This window comes from Drosophila rhopaloa, unplaced genomic scaffold (genome assembly GCF_018152115.1).
Source record: "Drosophila rhopaloa isolate 14029-0021.01 unplaced genomic scaffold, ASM1815211v1 contig_115, whole genome shotgun sequence".
NCBI classification, from domain to species: Eukaryota; Metazoa; Arthropoda; class Insecta; order Diptera; family Drosophilidae; genus Drosophila; species Drosophila rhopaloa.
In genome coordinates, this window is record NW_025334990.1 from 3,822,326 (window position 1) to 3,841,449 (window position 19,124).

Consider the following 19,124-nt stretch of genomic DNA (forward strand, 5'->3'; position numbering starts at 1 on the left):
TAGGTCAGATTGATTGGCCAAATATAAAACCCATAGGAAATCCCAACTTCCTAACTTAACAAACACCAAAGTTATGGCATTTCCGATCAATCAGTTATATTGCAGCTATAGGATATAGTCGGCCGATCCCGGCCGTTCCGACTTATATACTGCGTGCAAAGAAAAGAAGGGTGTGTGCAAAGCTTCAATTCGATATCTTTAAAACTGAGAGACTAGTTCGCGTAGAAAGAGACAGACGGACAGACGGACATGACTATATCAACTCAGGAGGCGATCCTGATCAAGAATATATATACTTTATAGGGTCGGAGATGTCTCCTTCACTGCGTTGCACACTTTTGACCAAAATTATAATACCCTCTGCAAGGGTATAAAGATACTTATCGGAGTTTACTTGTAAAAACTGAAATAAATATCATAGGTGTACACAAATTTCCTCTCTCTTCCCCACAGAATTACAGTTGAAATAGATATGGGCAATTCATTAGTGCAATACTAATACAAACTTTGTGACTTTTACAAATGAAAAGCGAAGTGCTTTAAGTCATATACATATGTAATACACATACATAAATATACATAAGTCCATAAATCCTGAATGAAAAATTACATCATGAATGATGTATTTTTAAGAAATATTTTTCTATTTTTTGGAAAAGTTTTTCTTGTTTTTAGCGCCCTTTGCCTTAGATTTTAGAAAGGAACGCCCTTAAATTTAGAAAAATTTATCCTAAAATTTAAGGTGCGATGCCTGTAAAGTCAAAAATATGGCGAATTTCTTATTTTTAGGGTTAATTTTGGTATGAGTGTATTACCGCACCGTTGTATTGGTTATCGATATCTGCGGCGGCTGATAACCAGAACTCTGAAGGACACACCAAGGTTATCGCGTTTCTGATCGTTCAGGTATATGCAGCTATACGATATAGCCAGTCCCATCTTTCTAACTTAAGAAACACCAAAGCTATGGCATTTCCGATCGATCAGTAGTATACCAGTTATAGGATATAGTCAGCTGATTCTTATGAAACTTGGCAAGTCGAATCGGTTGGCCATAAATAAAACCCATAACAAATCCCAACTTCCTAACTTTAAAAACACCAAAGTTATGGCATTTCCAATCGTTCAGTTATATGGCAGCTATAGGATATAGTCGGCCGATCCTTATGAAATGTGGTAGGTCGGATTGATTGGCCAAAAATAAAACCCATAGAAAATCCCAACTTTCTAACTTTCGAATCAGTTATATGGTGGCTATAGGATATAGTCGGCCGATCACGGCCGTTCCGACTTACATATATACTGCGTGCAAAGGAACGAAGGGAGTGTACAAAGTTTCAATTCGATATCTTTGAAACTAAAGCCTAGTACTCAGATCGACAAACAAGTACGCTAGCGTAAAAACTTTAATCTTTCCAGTGTGACCAACATTTCGAGAGTTCATCAGAATTATGCGTGCTACGGTCGTACTGTCAGTCAGCTGGGCTTGTTGACAAGCAGTTAAGATTCAAATATCGTATTTGCGGGAAAGAGCCTTAAAAAAAAATTATCAAATACCTTGGCAAGACAAGTATGCCGCTGTACAAAGAAATTAAAAAAACAATACAATTTAAATTTAACAGTTGTTTTGTTTTAATTTTCTGATAATTATTTGCTAATTTAAAGGGCATAGCTGATTGACAGTACGACCGTAGCATGCTTAAATCCGATGAACTCTCGAAATTTTTGGTCACACTGGAAAAATTAAAGTTTTTACGCTAGCATACTCCTTTGTCGATCTGGATACTAGGCTTTAACAGATGCCTTATGCTTGGCATTAGGTAACCAATTTTATTCACCCATTTCATTTCTTTGGTGCACCTTTGATTTGGTTTCAGTAACCGCAAACTACTTTCAAAAATTAGCAGATTGACAGCGCCACATCCTTTCACTTCCTTCGCTTCCTTCGCTTCCTTTACTTAACCCCCGGCGCAACATTTCTATGTCAGGTACAATCTTTGAGTCTGAACCCTGACCCAGATTCCCCGCCGTGCCCCCTCCCCCGCCGTACCCCCCTGAGAACCGCCCCAAGAACCACCACAAGAACCAACCGTCTGCAGAGGCTCTTGAGCGGCTAAATAAGCTTGCTGGCGGCTACAAACACTTTTGCGCCTGGACGCAGCCACGAGCACCACTTTGTGCCGAGCGGTTTGGCGGTGGGGTGGCATGGGTTAAGTTGCTGTGTGAAGCAAAACGTAAATAACTCGCCAAAGCCAAAGGCAAACAAACAAACAAACTGCCACGAGGAGCAGAAGAGGAAGGCTAAAGGAGAGGCAGTGGCAGAGAAGCAACAGCAAACCGAGCCAAAGAAACGTAAAATGCCGCAAAATGGCGCAAAAGAAAATCCACTTTTCCAGTAAAAAGTTCTTCACATTATTGCTGTTGTTGTTGCCACTGATGCATGTTCTGCTCCTCTGTTACCTGTTACCTCTTGCCATTTACCTGTTACCTTTGCCTTTCGCCGAAATGCCACCATTAGTTGACCTGAAAATGGCTTGAAGTGGCGCTCAACTCTTCTCTTTTAGTGGCTTCCACATGCACTCCAATATTTAACATAAACAAATATAAACGAACCACTTCAGCGACTGTCTCTGTGGGAATATCTCAATCCAGTCGAAGAACTTGGGGCTAAGTTATATGTGCCAACAGGTGTACAGTTAGGAGTTTTCCCAAATTCACAATTACTGTAAATACTTAGTTCTTAAAAAAATACTTTTTATAATTTTGGTCAAAAGTGTGCAACGCAGTGAAGGAGGCATCTCCGACCCTATAAAGTATATATATTCTTGATCAGGATCACCTCCTGAGTTGATATAGCCATGTCCGTCTGTCTGTCTGTCCGTCTGTCCGTCTGTCTGTTTCTACGCAAACTAGTCTCTCAGTTTTAAAGCTATCGAATTGAAACTTTGCACACACCCTTCTTTCCTTTGCACGCAGTATATAAGTCGGAACGGCCGGGATCGGCCAACTATATCCTATAGCTGCCATATAACTGATTGATCGGAAATGCCATAACTTTCGTTTTTGTAAAGTTAGGAAGTTGGGATTTTCTATGGGTTTTATATTTGGCCAATCAATCCGACCTACCAAATTTCATAAGGATCGGCCGACTATATCCTATAGCTGCCATATAACTGAACGATTGGAAATGCCATAACTTTGGTGTTTTTAAAGTTAGGAAGTTTGGATTTTTTATGAGTATTAAGAATGCATCATAGGAATAATTTTGGAGAATATAATTATAGAGTATTCTGCAAGGGTATATCAACTTCGGCTCCGCCCGAAGTTAGCTTTCCTTTCTTGTTTATATATAATATTTAACGATTGTATATTTTATTATCACTCCAATTTTTTCACAGTTTTACATGGAAAATTAGATATATTATGTAAAAGATGTATAAATTTGTTAAATTGTATTTATTTTTATTACTTTGGAAACATATTGAACGAAAGCAAGTTAAGTTAATTAGCGAATTACTTGTGTTTACTAAAAATAAAAATATTTTTACAAGTGTTACACTAAGTAACCTAAGAGTATTTTTCCTGAGCTTTAATCATAAAAAAGTTATAGAACTGCAAATCCTCCACCGACAGTTACTGAACTGGATTAATAAAAGCAACATTCCACGCAGTTTCTAATCAAGTCAAAACGAATAGACAACTACTTTTAATCAAGATGAGATCCCCCAACTAGGAAACCAGTTCCAGCGGACACCCAAAGAGAGTTTGTGGCAGATTTTTCTAGTTGTCAAACCCTTGGGTGGGCAATTTTAAGCAGAACGCGACATCGAGCAATCAAAACTGCCATGATTAATGTCAGCACAATTGACATAAAGCATTGGCCATGGCCGAGAGTGGAAATCGCCGAGGGCCATTCCAGCCAGGCCAACTGGAAAAACTCGAACCAGAGAGGCAGCCAACTTGGCCAACTGGAGGATGCAATTATTGATGGATTATTTACTGTCAGCACTGTCCGTTATGACAATGAGATATGGCCACAGGGCGGGATGTCTGTCTGGAGAATGTCTGCAGCCAATGACATCGACTAGACGGGACTAGTGGCCCCACTATGCGAACGAGTGGTTGGAGTTTGCTGCCCTCGAGCCCGAGTCATTGAATCTTGAATCTTGAATCTTGCTCCTTTTGGCATCTCTCGCATCCCTGACTTTGCAATTTATGGCCCGCAATTATCTGGAGTGTGTGTGTGCATCATTAGTATTCAATATATTCAATATTCACCAACATTGCATTGATGCATTAATTGCGCGTAATCACCTTTCATATTAATAATCAACAATACAGGCGAGGGAACCTTAGAACAAAAGTCACACATAGAAAAAATATGCTGCTTGATCAAAAAATTAAAAATGTACATAACAGGTTGTATGTATTTATATTTGGTTGTATGTATAATTATATTAAGAAATAGTAAATTTCGTGGTCTTAAATCTAAGATATAGTGTTTAAATACATATCCATATATTCTCATATCCTATAGGACTAGCTTTAAAAAGCTTTATTTGAAGTTCTGCACAACACAAAATAATAATATTTATTATATGAATATAAAGAGTTTTCAAAAGGCATTAAATCTATATTATTTTATACATTGTTTGCCAAATATGTACATTAATTTTCTGTTAAATATTCCTTAATGATCCAACCTTTTTTGTACTGTGCAGAACTCCCACGAAGGAAGCCAAAGCCAAAGTCAAGTACTGGCGACGCCTTCACTCATTTACATATTTCGTGTAATTATGCGGGGAAATTATAACGGGAGCGATGGGCCAGCAACCATCATCGTGGAAATCGTCATCATCCCCACAATCCGTCGCATAACTTCTTGTCATGGCCCTGAGACTTTGGCTGCCAGTCGGACGCAGACATTTGCCGTTAATTATGTTGACAGCATTGACAGCGCGCTGGGGATCGCGATTGGGATTGAGAATGGGGATATATATACGCTATAGAACGCGGGGGGACCACCAGCCATGTTGTGTCAATCGATAAACGTTTAATCGCCTTGAATTGATAATAGCCAACTGCCCATTATGACCGCGCTGATGTCCCGTCTAATGGATAATTTGTGTTGCGACCAATTTTTGATTTGGCCGCTCAATCACATTAAGAATGCAAAACGTCAAATCACAGCGGAAATGAAGACCAAAAAGTTGAGCTTCTTCGATTGTCAATGATTTGAGCAATTTCCATAAATTTATTGGGGAATTATGAAAAAGCCGTGGGAGTGGAAAATGTTCAAATAGTTTCAAAGTTTCTAAACGAAAAACAAAATTAGTTTAAACAGTAAAATATTCTGATACGAATTTCACACGCAATCGTAAATAAAACGTTCAGTTGATTATAAACTTAGTAATAAATAAAAACGTAAAAAAACTTAAATATAAAAAAAATATCACTGCGTCGGCCGGGAATCGAACCCGGGTCAACTGCTTGGAAGGCAACTATGCTGACCATTACACCACCGACGCCGCTTGAAAAGGAGAGGAAAATAACTTAACTAAGACTAAGAGATGGAAAGAAAAAGAGAATGGGGAATAAAAGAAGGAAGAGAAAAGTAAAGAGAGTATTTCGAGCGCTAGTCGAATTTTAGCTTATGCAATAATAAATAAATTCTTAACTTAAAAATAGAACAATTTATAAACAGCTGTTATCTCGATTTGTAATCTAAGCTCACTTCATGCCACTTTAATATCAGACATTTCGTACTATTTCATTATAAATTGCAAGAAGTTTTAAAATTTATGGGCTGCCGTAAGATAAATAAAATGATATTTATGATGATTGCTTATTTGCTTTGAGAGTAATTGCTTAAATTTGTTTGCCCAGCACCACCGAGAGTGTGGAAACTATGTGGAAACCTCTTCAACCTCCACGTAGGTGTTGCGTAGGTGTCAAAGGTCAATGGGTTTTCTGTTCGACACAGACCGCCTGTGGACAAACTTGCTCAACGGCTCCAAATGTCAAACGAACAGGCGGAAAACGACGAGTTTTCTGTGCAAAAAAAGACTCTGCCTGCCAGACTTTGCTTTTGACAAACTTATTAAAAAAGTTTCTGCCAGTTGGCAAATATCATAATCATCTGCATTTCAGATAGTACCGAGTTATTTCCCCTGCCTCCTTTCCGCGACTCATCTTCTCCTCCATAATCAGCGAAGGCTATGTTTGGCCTATGCCCTCCGACTTGAGCTCGTCACTTACAGACAGTTTGTGCGCAAAGTTAACCACTAATGGTAAACTTGATGCCCTTTCAAGGGGTTTATTAGTCTTGGTTGTAAGCTTTTTTATAGTAAACAGCCTTTTTTTTTTACATCTTAAATTTATAATGCATTAAGTATCTATCATTCTATCTATCATTTTATATTTTATATATGTATATTTATTCAATCTATCTTTATAATGGCTTCAAGTTAGAAATGGCCTAGTTATTTTAGACAAATTTGATTTTGCTTTTAAATTATTTTTTAAATGTGAAGGTGACAATCTTTTCTTTACTATTACTTGTAAGCGTACTTATAACCATACTCGTATGTTCATCTTATGTTACTTTCTTTGCATTACTTTTTAAACATAAATAAAAAATTCGTTTAGAGAGCATTCCAATTCCTACTGGAAATTCTAGCCACTCTCAGTTAATTGTCAAACAATGTGATGTGAGTCTGTGTGAATTTGTGATTGAGATGATGGATATGTAAATAGTTTTATAAACTGATTATGCTATTCATATTAAATAAGTTAAAAAAAAATGATGTCAAAGTTGAGCCGCAAAATTAAAATGTGCATATTTGCTATTGCATGCGAGAGTTAATATGTGCATAAAACTTTCAATGTTGCTGGCCTTAATAAACAATTTTAATTAAAATTTTCCCAAAATATATATTCATATTAATTTTGCCACACATTTTGATTGCAAGTGAAATTCCATTTTTTGTCGTAGCCAAGTCGAAAAAATAATTTATATACCATGCAAATTTTTTGCTTTGCAACTTAATACTTATTGTGTATTAAAGGTATGTAGTTTAGCGGTTAAAATTGTTAAGCATTAGTTTTGTATACTGTTTGTATATGGTTGATTAATATATGTTAATCCGTTGGCATACTTTTAGGGGTCTAAAAATAAGTCACATATTTTGTATGGTTAATAAGAGTAATAGGTATTTGGTGGTTTACTCCACGCTGCAAAGGCTATCTTTATTTTTCATTTATTTATACGAGCGTAAGCCAAAGTCGGAGGGGGTAAATTGTGGGACCCCAGAGGGGTCTTTCGGGTAGTAAATTACAAAGGCGGACAGTTGCTTACCGCACTGGCCAGTGTCCAGTTCCCCCCGTTTTCCCCCTCGTTCGCCTCTAAAATATTTGCAAGCTGTGCGTGCGGAAATTAAAGGCATCAAGCTATGAGAAGCTGGCCAACCAGCAACATCCACTTGGCCTTCATAATTGCCTTGCGGTGCTTTGGCTAATAGAATTAGAATGTGCACCACATGAGCAATTTTCTGCAAATTTGTCGCTCGGTTCGCATACATTTTGCAGCTGTTGCAGAGTCGGGCCAAAAGGATCGCAGCCTCGTGCTCTAGCCACGCTAATTAGTTGGCCAAAACGCTGGAACAGGCCGAATAAAAATAAGCGACGAGCAACTCAGCGCTATGTGGATACCATGTTCGGATCGGAGGAGTATGTTGCAAGGAGGTTGCCGATGTCACCAAAGGTTGATTGGGATCAAGGTGAGAACGAAGTTGTTGCCGCCGCCGCGGAGCCATGAAATGTCCACTTTATGGTGGGTGAGTGTGGACGTGGATGTGGATGTGGATGTGCAGAATTCAATGGGATGTACTTTGGTTCAGTGGTAGCTTTTTTTTACTTTGTTGGCCACATTTTCTTGGGTCGTGTTTTTCGGCATTGTTGGAAGGTTTTGTGTTTTCTTTTTTTTTTTACAAGGGTTATTTAAGCTAGAAATATTCTAGACTTTTAATTGGATAAAATAATAGCACATCCACAATAAAAGTATTACTCATTTAAATATATATTTCTGTTAAGTTTTCATAAATTTCCATTAATTTAATTATAGAAATCTTCCAAATAATCCTAAGCGAAGTATACAACAGTTTGATACTTTAAAACTAATATAAAATTTTTGCTATAGTTCTATTTATCTGCAACAAAAAATATAAATGTAAAACTGTTTGAGCATTTTTATTATTTTTTTGTAACCATATCTTAGTGCCTTGACTTTATACAACGGGTCCAACAAATAACGGTAATAGTATGGAATTAGATATTAACAACAAAATGCAATTACCATGCACCATGACCGACCGAAAAAATAGCGACAATTTAGCGACGTTGTGAATTTTCAAGCCTGAATAACGAAGAATACTTGGTCTGCCGCTGACAACGGAAATTAAATTGCATGAAATTGGAAAATTATTACACGCAGACACAGAGAGAGGAAAATGCATTTGCATTTGCATAGTGTTGAGGTAGCCATGCAATTTGGCCGGCCATTTAAGCCAAATTAAGGCCCCGTTGGAGGCTCTACTTGGCCTAAAACCCCGTCTTCCCAGCCATCGGATGTATGTGCGTGTTGCTGCCGGTCACATGCAATCAAGGCTGCAATTTTCTTAACCAGTTTCCTTTAACCAGTTGACAATTCGTGTGCGTAACGCGGTCTAGACCCCGTCGCTTGGGTTCTGGTCATTTTTCTATCGACGAACGCGACATGTGTGCTACCAAAACCAGACGCCTTGTACACAGAAAAATGTGAGGAAATACTCTATGATGATCAATGATTTATTAGTTTCAAGTGCATCGTTCTTACAGAGTAATTAAAAGTTTAACCAACAAAATATCATAGAATGTATAAAATATATATTTAGTCTTAAGTACATTTATTTTGTGTTAAATGGTTTTAAATAAAGACAATGATTATTTCTTAAGCGATTATTAATACCTATTATTAAATATTAATGGCTTTTAAAATCATACATTTAATGGTCAGTTCATTTCTTGTGTTGATCAAACACAATTTAGCTTATATTAATATATAGGGATGTCATTAAAAAATGTCTAAGGGTTATAAAATTCATTAAAATGTTCTAAAAATATGCGATGATATTACAATTATCAACAGATTAAGCCACAATTATTTAATTGTTTGTTTGTTTAATGTAAGCAATTAAAAATGTATGGCTAAATCTATTGATAATTTCATATAAATCATAATTTCATATAAAACTAATTTCTTTTTTTTCAGTGCACGGCTGAGAGCCTCATCTTTGTGGGCTCCTTTCAGGTCTTTGGTTTTGGCATTGGCATGCATCTCCAATCAGTTGGCAGTTTGTTTGGCTTAATCGCCTGCGTAATTGATATGCGCCTGTGTGTGTGTGTGTGTATGTTTGTTGGAAGGCGGGAGCCTAGGTTCTTTTTTAATTAAACTCCACGACTCGTTGGCTTTTAGCTGGCAATTTAACAGAGACATTAATGCGGAGAGAGCTGGCCGGCGATTGAGCGGCAGATTGAAGCAGATGCTAAATGGATGTGGAAATAGAATGAGATGACAGCGATTGATCTGGGGGAATCATCTAGGGGAGTGTGTGTGGGGGGTCGGGACAAGATGGGATCTGATAATTGCTGGTAAGCGAAAAAAACCATCAAGATCTTAAGATTGATACTTTTGTTTTCAATTACTTTTATAATCAATAGACCTTAGACCAATTTATAGAAAAGAGCGAACCAATTAGTAAGACATTTGAACTTTATTTCTTTAACTACAAAATGTAAATATTTTATTCCCGTGAAAACCCATTTTCTTTAACAGTAAATAAATTGTTATTTTATTCGAAACCCTTTGTTTCGAGAATTCATTTGAGCATATGTTGCAAAAATTACAATTACAAATGGTTCGTTTTTCAAACCGTTCTTTGACGGTCCCGCAGCACCTACCTACCTACCGATTGCCCTCTGACCCCGTTTAACCCTTGGCTGCCGGTGGCACAGCAGCGGTGGACAAAGACAAATATTGGGCCGCAATCACTCAGCTGTGAAGATGCCGCAGAGCAAACACAAACAGAATTCGGAGGCACATCAGCCACACTGGGCAGCAAAAGCAAAACAACGGCAGCTGAACGGTCATCATAATATGGAGAGACAGACAGTAACTGCTATAAATATGCGAATGCCAAATAAACAAAACCGAAACAAAGCGTGCTGGGAGCCAAATGAAAAGGGGGCGTGGCAGCCATTGAAATGCCAAAAACGTAAAGCGCAGCTGAGAGAACCAAACCAAATATTGTTTTTAGAGGCAGGGAAAAAGGGCCAGCCGCAATGAAAAAATAGATTTTTCTTTCTTATACTCCGATGCTAATTTATATTATTTAATTTATGAAAAATAAACTATAAATGTATGAAATGGTAACAAAATAATAAGAGTTACAGTACAATGTTAGTTATCAAATACCACAGACTTCAAAAACATTATATTTATTTTCTCAGTTAATAATGATTTAAATCTTAGAGTGGTTACCAAATAGAACCTTATAAATTGTAAATCTTTTCGATACCATCTTTATCTTTTCATAACATTTTTATTAAGATTATGAGCATAAGTTTAGGTAATATCCTTAGCTTTTAATACAATTTTTATTGAAATTATTAGCATGAGTTTAGGTCTGTTCCCATATTTGGTTGACTAAACAAATTGCAAATGTTGTTATTCTGGCGCCAACTAACCGAGATTTACTAGTCCAGGGTGTTACAAGATATTGCGGCAGCTTTGAGTATTTACGTAATGATACCTGAAGTGCTTTCGAATGCATTGAAGCACGCATTGCATATTCCGATGTTGCAAGAACGGCAGCAACCACAACGACACAGCAGCAACATCGTCGACAAACCAGCAACTTGAACAATATTTGAGGGCCTTGCGAGGGCAACTCGAAACTTCCGATTATGTGCGTGTCTTTGACCCTTTCCCCTCTGCCGGCAGACACATAAATCGGGCTGCAAATCAATTATGTTAGCCGTCTACAAGTTCTTATCTGCCTCACAGCTCCACATGGGGCTTGATTATAATCCAAGGTCAGTGCGTGTCCAGGGCAAAAATCGGATTGAATATTTCACGCACGTTTTCTGCATTAATTGATATTTGCAGTAATACGCATAAGTCAAGAACAGGACAGCAGCGAAATGAATAGCAAATGAGTTGCCAAGGAAGAGGATAAAAGGAGTCAGAGCCACCAGCAAAAATATTAGTAGCGCAGAATAAAATTTTATTTAAATATAATATTTGTTAAGATTTAAAATTATATTACTTTAATTTAAAATTGCTAATAAAATGAGAAGTGAAAAATAAATCGATACAATTGATAATATATTGTCTAATGCATAAAACAATATGAAAATAACATGATTACATAATATCAAAATAACAGATAAATTCTAAATGATATGTTAGGTATAATATGGAACATTTAATTTTACATCGGATAAGGATCTAGTCAAAACATTTTTTTTTAAGTTTCTTAAGAACCTTGTGAATGGAAACTAACTCTGGTTTCTTTATTGTCCCGTTTAAATATGAGATTATTTTTCACCGGCTGTTTGGTACTCCGAAAATCTGTTATTGAGAATTTAGTGCAAACAAAACGCTTTGCCATACGCAAACGGCATACTAATTACTCCGTGTTCTAGTATATTTATACCCCCACTCAGGCGTACGTTCATTGACCTTGGACCTGGCCAAAGACGTTCATCTTAAATGCGAACTCCAAGCGAATTACGAGCTTAAATATTTACATGTTGAGGTCTAAAGCTATGTAAGCATAATTAAATTTTCAATGCAAATTATGCAAATGTTTGGTTTTAGAGGAAATATACATTTAGAGGTAATAAACTTAATTGAAAGACTTTAATTCCAAACAGGTGTTATATTTAATTGTCTGTGGAAATCAATAAATTGACTTAGTCTGTAAATGACTAAATAGACCCAAAGGGCTAAAACTGAATTATAAATTTACCTTTAAAAGGCAAAAATAAGCAATAATTAAAGTAAAATTGCAACCTGTATTGTATTAAATTGTGCTTGGCAAACAAATACTTCTGGTTTTTTTGGAGAGGAAAATATTATAACCAACAAAGAAAAGGTTGTTACTGCTGAATAAATAAAAAAAATAATACTTTCAAAAATAAAAAAATTTAATTGTGCGTCGGCCGGGAATCGAACCCGGATCAACTGCTTGGAAGGCAACTATGCTGACCATTACACCACCGACGCCCCTTGAAAACGTTTAGAATTTTTTCCCTTATTTTTATAACTCACCCATTAACTCTTTCCTGTACTCAAAGAGAAGTGTGTTCTAAAAATAGAACAAACGCCCGCTTAAAAAACAAAACAATGGAAATCTTTGTTTTCTCGCTTATCAAATTGGGTCAACTTAGCAACTATGAAGAAAATACAGATTATGTTGGGTTCAGTGTAAAACTAATTTGATTTGGCATGGTTGTCAAGCAAATGAAGAGATAGCGAACTATGTATATATGTTTTTACGAAATAAACATAATTCAATATAATTTATAAACGACAGAATAATACAAATACAAAGGTTAAATAATATTAAATTTAATTCGTGTATTTATATACAAAATAGTCACTTTTATTTTTTAAATACTTGCAAAAAAAGAAGAAATACTATTATTTTTGGTCTCCAAAAATGAACTATTTAAAAAAGTTTATATTCTGATAAGTCTATCACTTTTCAGCAATTGCACTGTATTATATTTTGATACTTACTGACAAATAAAATATTAAACTGTTTGCCAATCTTAATTTTGAACTTATTGCTGACTATGATATCTAAGTAAACAAGCTGCATTTAGGAACTTAAGTTCACATTAAAATTGTAAAAGTGAGTGTAACATATTGGTATAGCTCACCCTTTTGATAGGGCTTCCAACGATTTCAACTTTAGAGTCATTTCCATTAGTACTGCCAAAGCTTTTATATGCAAATAGGTAGTTCGGTGGGTCAAATAACTCAAAAAACACACCCACCCACAGAAAAACAAGTAACAAAAGGTTAAAGGCGAACCACATGCGGTCCACCAGCCTAACTATTTATTACACACCAACCTTAGCTCTTTTATATTTATTTTACGCCTGGCGAACCGTGTAAAATGAAAGACAAACAGCAGTTCGAGCCTAAATAACCAAATCGTGTTTCGTTTCGATCTTTGACATGGACTCCCTAAAGTTTTTTTGAATCGATCTCCCCTGTATTTAATTAATTTGTATGATCCGCTCACAGCGTGTCGGTAATTTCCCGTATCCGAAAGCATTCTGCCGGGCCTAACAAATTGCAGGCAATACATCAAAATCTATCAAACGAATGCTCATTTTATTTGGCTACCTTTTTCGACCATTCTATGTGGCAGATAATTGATGGGACTCTGCTGGGATTGTGGATACGGTGGGTTTTCATCTTAAGAGGGAGAAAATAAAAGGGGGAAAACAATGAAGTTGACACTGATGCCAAATGATGTCATTGCCGGAGTTTCAAACTTTGGCGTTGGAAATTGTCCGAACCTGTTGCTCTCCAAAAAGAGTTTCCCTCTTGTAATTTATTTATTTCGATATTTCTTTTCTTTAACTTTTGGACTGCCTATTGAGTTGTCTACTTTGGTTAATTGACTTCATTATTTGGGGTTAATCGCTTAACAAGGTTCCAGTTTTTTAAAAAAGTTTTTTTGTTTAGTCATGGTGGATTATTGAAGAAAGAGATTGGTTTGTAATGGAGTTAATCTTTATTTATTCCGGACATATGCTGAATGGGCTTTGAATTGATTGAACTTGTATAGCTTTTTAAATCGTGAGTTCTTTAAACATTTTTTTGTGTTTTCTTCAGGCAGATTAATTCATTAACTTTGCCTTGAGCTCATGTAGAACATATATGAAGTTGTTACGGTTTGGCTTAACACCTTAATCGCTCGTGCTTATTGGTTTGATTTGGTAATTATATTTTAAAATCAAGTAAAGTTGGTTCTCAAGAATTCCTTGACTGGTTTTGCGATCATAATGAAACGGTTATACCCCGACTTTACGAGTGTCCGTATCGAACTAATTATGCACTGCAAGAACTCTGCGTTTAACAGTCCTTGAAATGCGTTGCTCACAAAATTACATATGCAAAATGAAAAAAACTGAAAAGAATGAATGGGTGAAAGAAAAACCAGTAAAAACGAAACGGAAACTGCATAATCAAAAATCACAGCAAGCGGTAATCAACGGACCATATATTTTCAAGATGCCTAACCCCCTTCAACCGACAACCTCCTCCTTGAGGAGCCCACACACAGCAACTTTGTAAGGCAGGCCAGCCACACGGATGGCAATGGTCAAAACAAGTCCCCCAGATCCAAAGGACGCATATTCATGTACATGTAAAGAAATTAAAGCAAAATTAAGAACATCATTTTGATCGTTCCAAATAGTGGTATCCAAATCACTCTCAGTCATAAGCCATAATTAAAATTTGATACAACAATTTTTAAAGGAGCTAACCTTAATTTAACAATGTTATAATTTAAAACAAACAAATGTTTCTCAGCCTTTGAAAGATAAAATTCCGATTAATGACCCGAAAAAATATAATTAATTGTTTATTTGCTGAAGGATAGACTAACTATTAGAGCTGCAAATCTATTGATGGTTCCCAAATCCCATTTTTCTACTGGGATTTGGAATTTTATTGGTTCTTCATTTTGTTGGTAGTGTTTGTTTTAAAATTTAAACAAATAATATAGATGGTTCAATCGATAGTGAGAAGCAATTCTGTGTATCTTTAGTTTTACTTTTATGCTGTTCATTTGCATGTTGAAAATAATGTCGTTAAATGGGTTAAGATTGTATAGATATTTGTATATCAGTATGTGTTTATTTTGTATCAATCCTATAGTGCTATTTCTCTCAGTGTTTGCTGCTGAATGGGCAAAATTTTGTGCCGTGACTCCTCTCAGGCCGCGTACTCCTTGCTTCGATTCCCTCGATTTGCTATCCTCACCACATGCGGCGTTCTGTTGAAAGCAACTTAGAGAGCGGTTGTCTAAGTTTCCAGACATTGAACTTGAATATGAATTTTTAATTGCATGCGGCATGCGAAACTTGCTCAAGCCAATTAATTACGCATCGATTTGTGACTCGGCAGGTTTTCGCATATGGCCCACACCCAAACCGAGACCCAATCCCGAACCGAAGCCCCATCCAAAATCCAACCGCCTGATGGGCAGTAACATTTGCATTTGACAGTGGACGTGGACCCACTTAATTGTTGCCTCTCCTCGACTGACTCGGCAACTTTCGGAAATTGCTTAGTGGCAGCAGGCTCAAGGGATGGGATCGAAGTCATTAGTTTTGTTTTGAGGCATCATCATGAGTCCCAATCCTCGACAAAAACGACTCCTTCATCAATAATTTCCTGGTAAATCGCTGCCAACTGCATTCTGAGTGATTGACATCTATGCCTCCCGCACCTCTGACCCTATTTTCTGGTCGTCCTGAGTCATGAATTCGAGTTAACCGAGTTAACCTGTTTTCTGCTCATGGCCTGGGGCTGAAATTTGCCTGGCTGTTGAATAATTTTCAATTAACTACACGTATATGAAGGTACAGGGAATGCAGCGATGAATAATAATTTCATTTAAGTGTGCAAGCTCTATATACATACATTGCCGACTAATGCGACTGGCGACTGAGTTCCATTAAAAAGGAGCAGAAAAAAATAAAGAAATGAAGAGGAGCACACACTCCATAAAAGCAAAACTAATCATACAATAAATGAATCCTCATCAATTCATAGACAGCAGGAGCTCGGTTTCGATTAGAGCATTTATCGTGGCCGTTGTCCCGGTGAGTAAGCCGCAGATAGGCCCAGTTCCGAGCTCCGAGGTCCTACAGCCTAGCCCCAAATGAGCAAACAGCAAAAGCAATAAAATTTATGTTAAGTAGCGCGCCCATAAATAGCCAAAAGCGGCGGTGGAGTGAGTGGCCATCGGACAGCGCCGTCATCATCTGCTGGCCTTGACAATAGGATGAAAAAATCACAAAACACTGGGAAAACGGTTCTATTGTAGAATATAGTTTGAAAACGCACTCTTTAATTGATGCTTTGTTCGGAATAGTCAGAATACTAAAAAAAAAATATTTAACTTTGTATCAATTTGATATTTTTATACCCGTTACTCGTAGAGTAAAAGGGTATATTGTATTCGTGCAAAAGTATGTAACAGCTAGAAGGAAGCGTTTCCGACCCTATAAAGTATATATATTCTTGATCAGGATCACCTCCTGAGTTGATATAGCCATGTCCGTCTGTCCGTCTGTCCGTCTCTCCGTCTGTCCGTCTGTCTGTCTGTCCGTATGAACGCTGAGATCTCGGAAACTATAAAAGCTAGAAGATTGGCATTTTGCATGTAGATTTTAGAAGTTCCTACGCAGCGCAAGCTTGTTTCAATTCAATAAAAATTTAAATATTTCGGAAAAGTAAAAATGCAGTTTTATTGTGTTTATCAATACCTATCGAAATGTAGAAGAAATTTTTCAAATCGGACCATTCGTTAAAAAGTTATGCGTGATCAAAGTTTCTATCTCCATCTCCCTCGCACTCCCTTTACCTGAGTAACGGGTATCTGATAGTCGGGGCACCCGACTATAGCGTTCTCTCTTGTTATATATATGGTATTATAACCCTTAAAAGATCGTGTTTAAGAATATCTTAATGTTTTCTGTGTGCTACTTTGTACTTACATATTTAATTTCAATTTAAATATTGTCATATAAATTGTTTAAGCTTTTCTTAATTGTTTAGTGAAAAAGATTATATTTTTTCTAAAAGTATTTACTTTAAGTTTTAAAAATTAATTTAAGACCCTTTTCCTCTTAATGTAGGCTTAACATTAAAAGTTTTCACATTTTATTTTCGGTTAGCAAAAAAAAACTGGCCTTAAAGTGTTATTTTTAATTTGTTTTATGTTTTTTTTAACAGTGTATTTATAGACAGATAGGGAGTGGGGCAAAAAAAAAATGGTGAAATCGTGGAATGATAAATGTCAAAGCAAATGACATAAATAATCGAATCGAGCGCAAACTCAGTCAGCCATGAAAGCAATGGGTTCCGAGGAGTGTGGGGAGGGGAGGGGTCCAGGAGATATGGCAGGAAATCGGTGCCCAGAGGCGCATGCCTAGAGGGCATCCTATCCGCGACATTGGCTCCATAAAGAGAATAACCGGAGGAGGCAAGGAGCGGAATCCTTTAACGTCGCCAAGTGTGGTCCAAGGGCTCCATTTGGGGATCTGATAGCACGAGCTTCTCCCTCTTCGATTGGCGATGATGCCAATGCCAATGCCAGGCAAAGAGGCCTTCTCAATTATTGATAGATTATTTACTGTCAGTCAGCCAGTAAGTCGGGCAGTCAGTCCCTCCGTCAGTCAGTCATTCAGTCAGTCATTCAGTCAGTCAGTCAGTCTGGCAATGACATTGCCAATGGCCATTGTGCCGGGTTCCAGGAAAGAAAAGCTCCGTCACAGTGCCATCGTCATCATCTCTCCGACTCTGGTACGCGACTTACATTAATCATTAAGTGAAGCACTGCCCTCCTCCAGATCCCTTTGTGGAGCTGTCTGTGCGTGCAATTTGTAATTCTCTATAAAGCATCAGGCTGGGAGTTCATATATCATAGATCTCAACTGGAAGAAACCGAATTAGCATTAACACATCAACAAATGGATGAGGGTGTGGTGATGAATTCCTTGGAAACCAGTTTTTATTGGGAGAGGATTGGAAATTAGCAGAGGTTTTAAATAAGAGCTGGAAATATTTTAGAAATAATACCTTAAAGTACCTTTAACCTCTTATAAATAGTAGATCAACCATAGTATCTTGCTACCAATTCTCTGAACGACATTAACCACTCACAATAAATGTTTCCGAACAAACGAAGTGAAATGTTTATACTACCTGACCCTCTATCTATAAATCATGCCCGAATAGCCAGATCAAAATAAAGAACTTCAGCGATCATAAATCCCCAAGAGAAGGAAATCGAGAAACACTTTCAGTGCCCAATTTCCATTTCCCACCTCATCTCGGCCGTCTGGGGAATTGCCTCCCCGCTTTTTCGATTTCAATACCTGCCGGGCAGCCTGCTGCACACCTTTATGGCTCATTAACGACATGTCGTGGCAACCACGATAACTTTTGCATCCCACAAGGCAGCCAGGCACCGAAAGTCCGGAGGAGCCTCCTACAGCAACAAAACGAGCTCAATAAAAATAAAAACTGTCTGTCGACCGGGCTGGACGACAATAAAACAAAATGGCAATTTACGATTTTATTTACGAGCTGCCGCCAACAAGAGGAACGTGGAGTGGGTAAAGAAGCCAGGCTATGGAGCTATGGAGCTATGGAGCCCAGATCCATCTTGAAAGGTGATTCGTAGAGTTTCGCGAAAGGGAACTTCAAAAGGAGCCAGCGCCCCGAACTCAAGAATTTGTCATGCTCATTGGTGTGTGTGAGTCCTCCTCCTGCTTTTTCGATTCCGAGTGAAATGGCTGTCTAAACTTGTGGAACTGCATAAATTATACGATTCTCGTATAGTTTGCGGCCACCAGGCGCAGCTGTCAACGCCCGTCCGCCCCCTTTTCCGATCCCTTTCCCATTTTCCCGCCCACAATTGTGAACTGGAGCAAATTGTCTTCGCCGAGACTTCAAAAAGTGACCGACCTGCCGCACCCCTCAATAATGCAGTTTAATGGGCGTTCCGCACACACGCACGCACAGACGCCTCCTATTTTTGGGCACATATCCAACCCCGATCTGAAGTGTGGTGTATTTTTGGGTTTTTGTCTTAATTGAAAGTTTATTAGAGGCATTTGCCGGGTCTTTAATTAACTTGGTTATCGGCTTCAGGTGTGAGTTTATTTTCAGGGGCAGGCGGAAAAACCGCGAGATTTTGGGGTTTACCAATTCTGGTTTCAATTAGTCAAGAGGCGGGATAATTCAATAAGTGTCAGCTGTGAAGGCA

At 37.6% G+C, this 19,124-nt stretch overlaps 2 non-coding genes across 2 annotated transcripts; both read right to left on the minus strand.

Annotated features, from left to right (window-relative positions):
- Positions 1 to 5,456: 5,456 nt before the first annotated feature.
- Trnag-ucc lies at positions 5,457 to 5,528 on the minus strand. The gene has a single exon. It is a non-coding gene; the product is annotated as a tRNA-Gly (tRNA).
- Positions 5,529 to 12,253: 6,725 nt separating this feature from the next.
- Positions 12,254 to 12,325, minus strand: Trnag-ucc. The gene has a single exon. It is a non-coding gene; the product is annotated as a tRNA-Gly (tRNA).
- Positions 12,326 to 19,124: the final 6,799 nt, after the last annotated feature.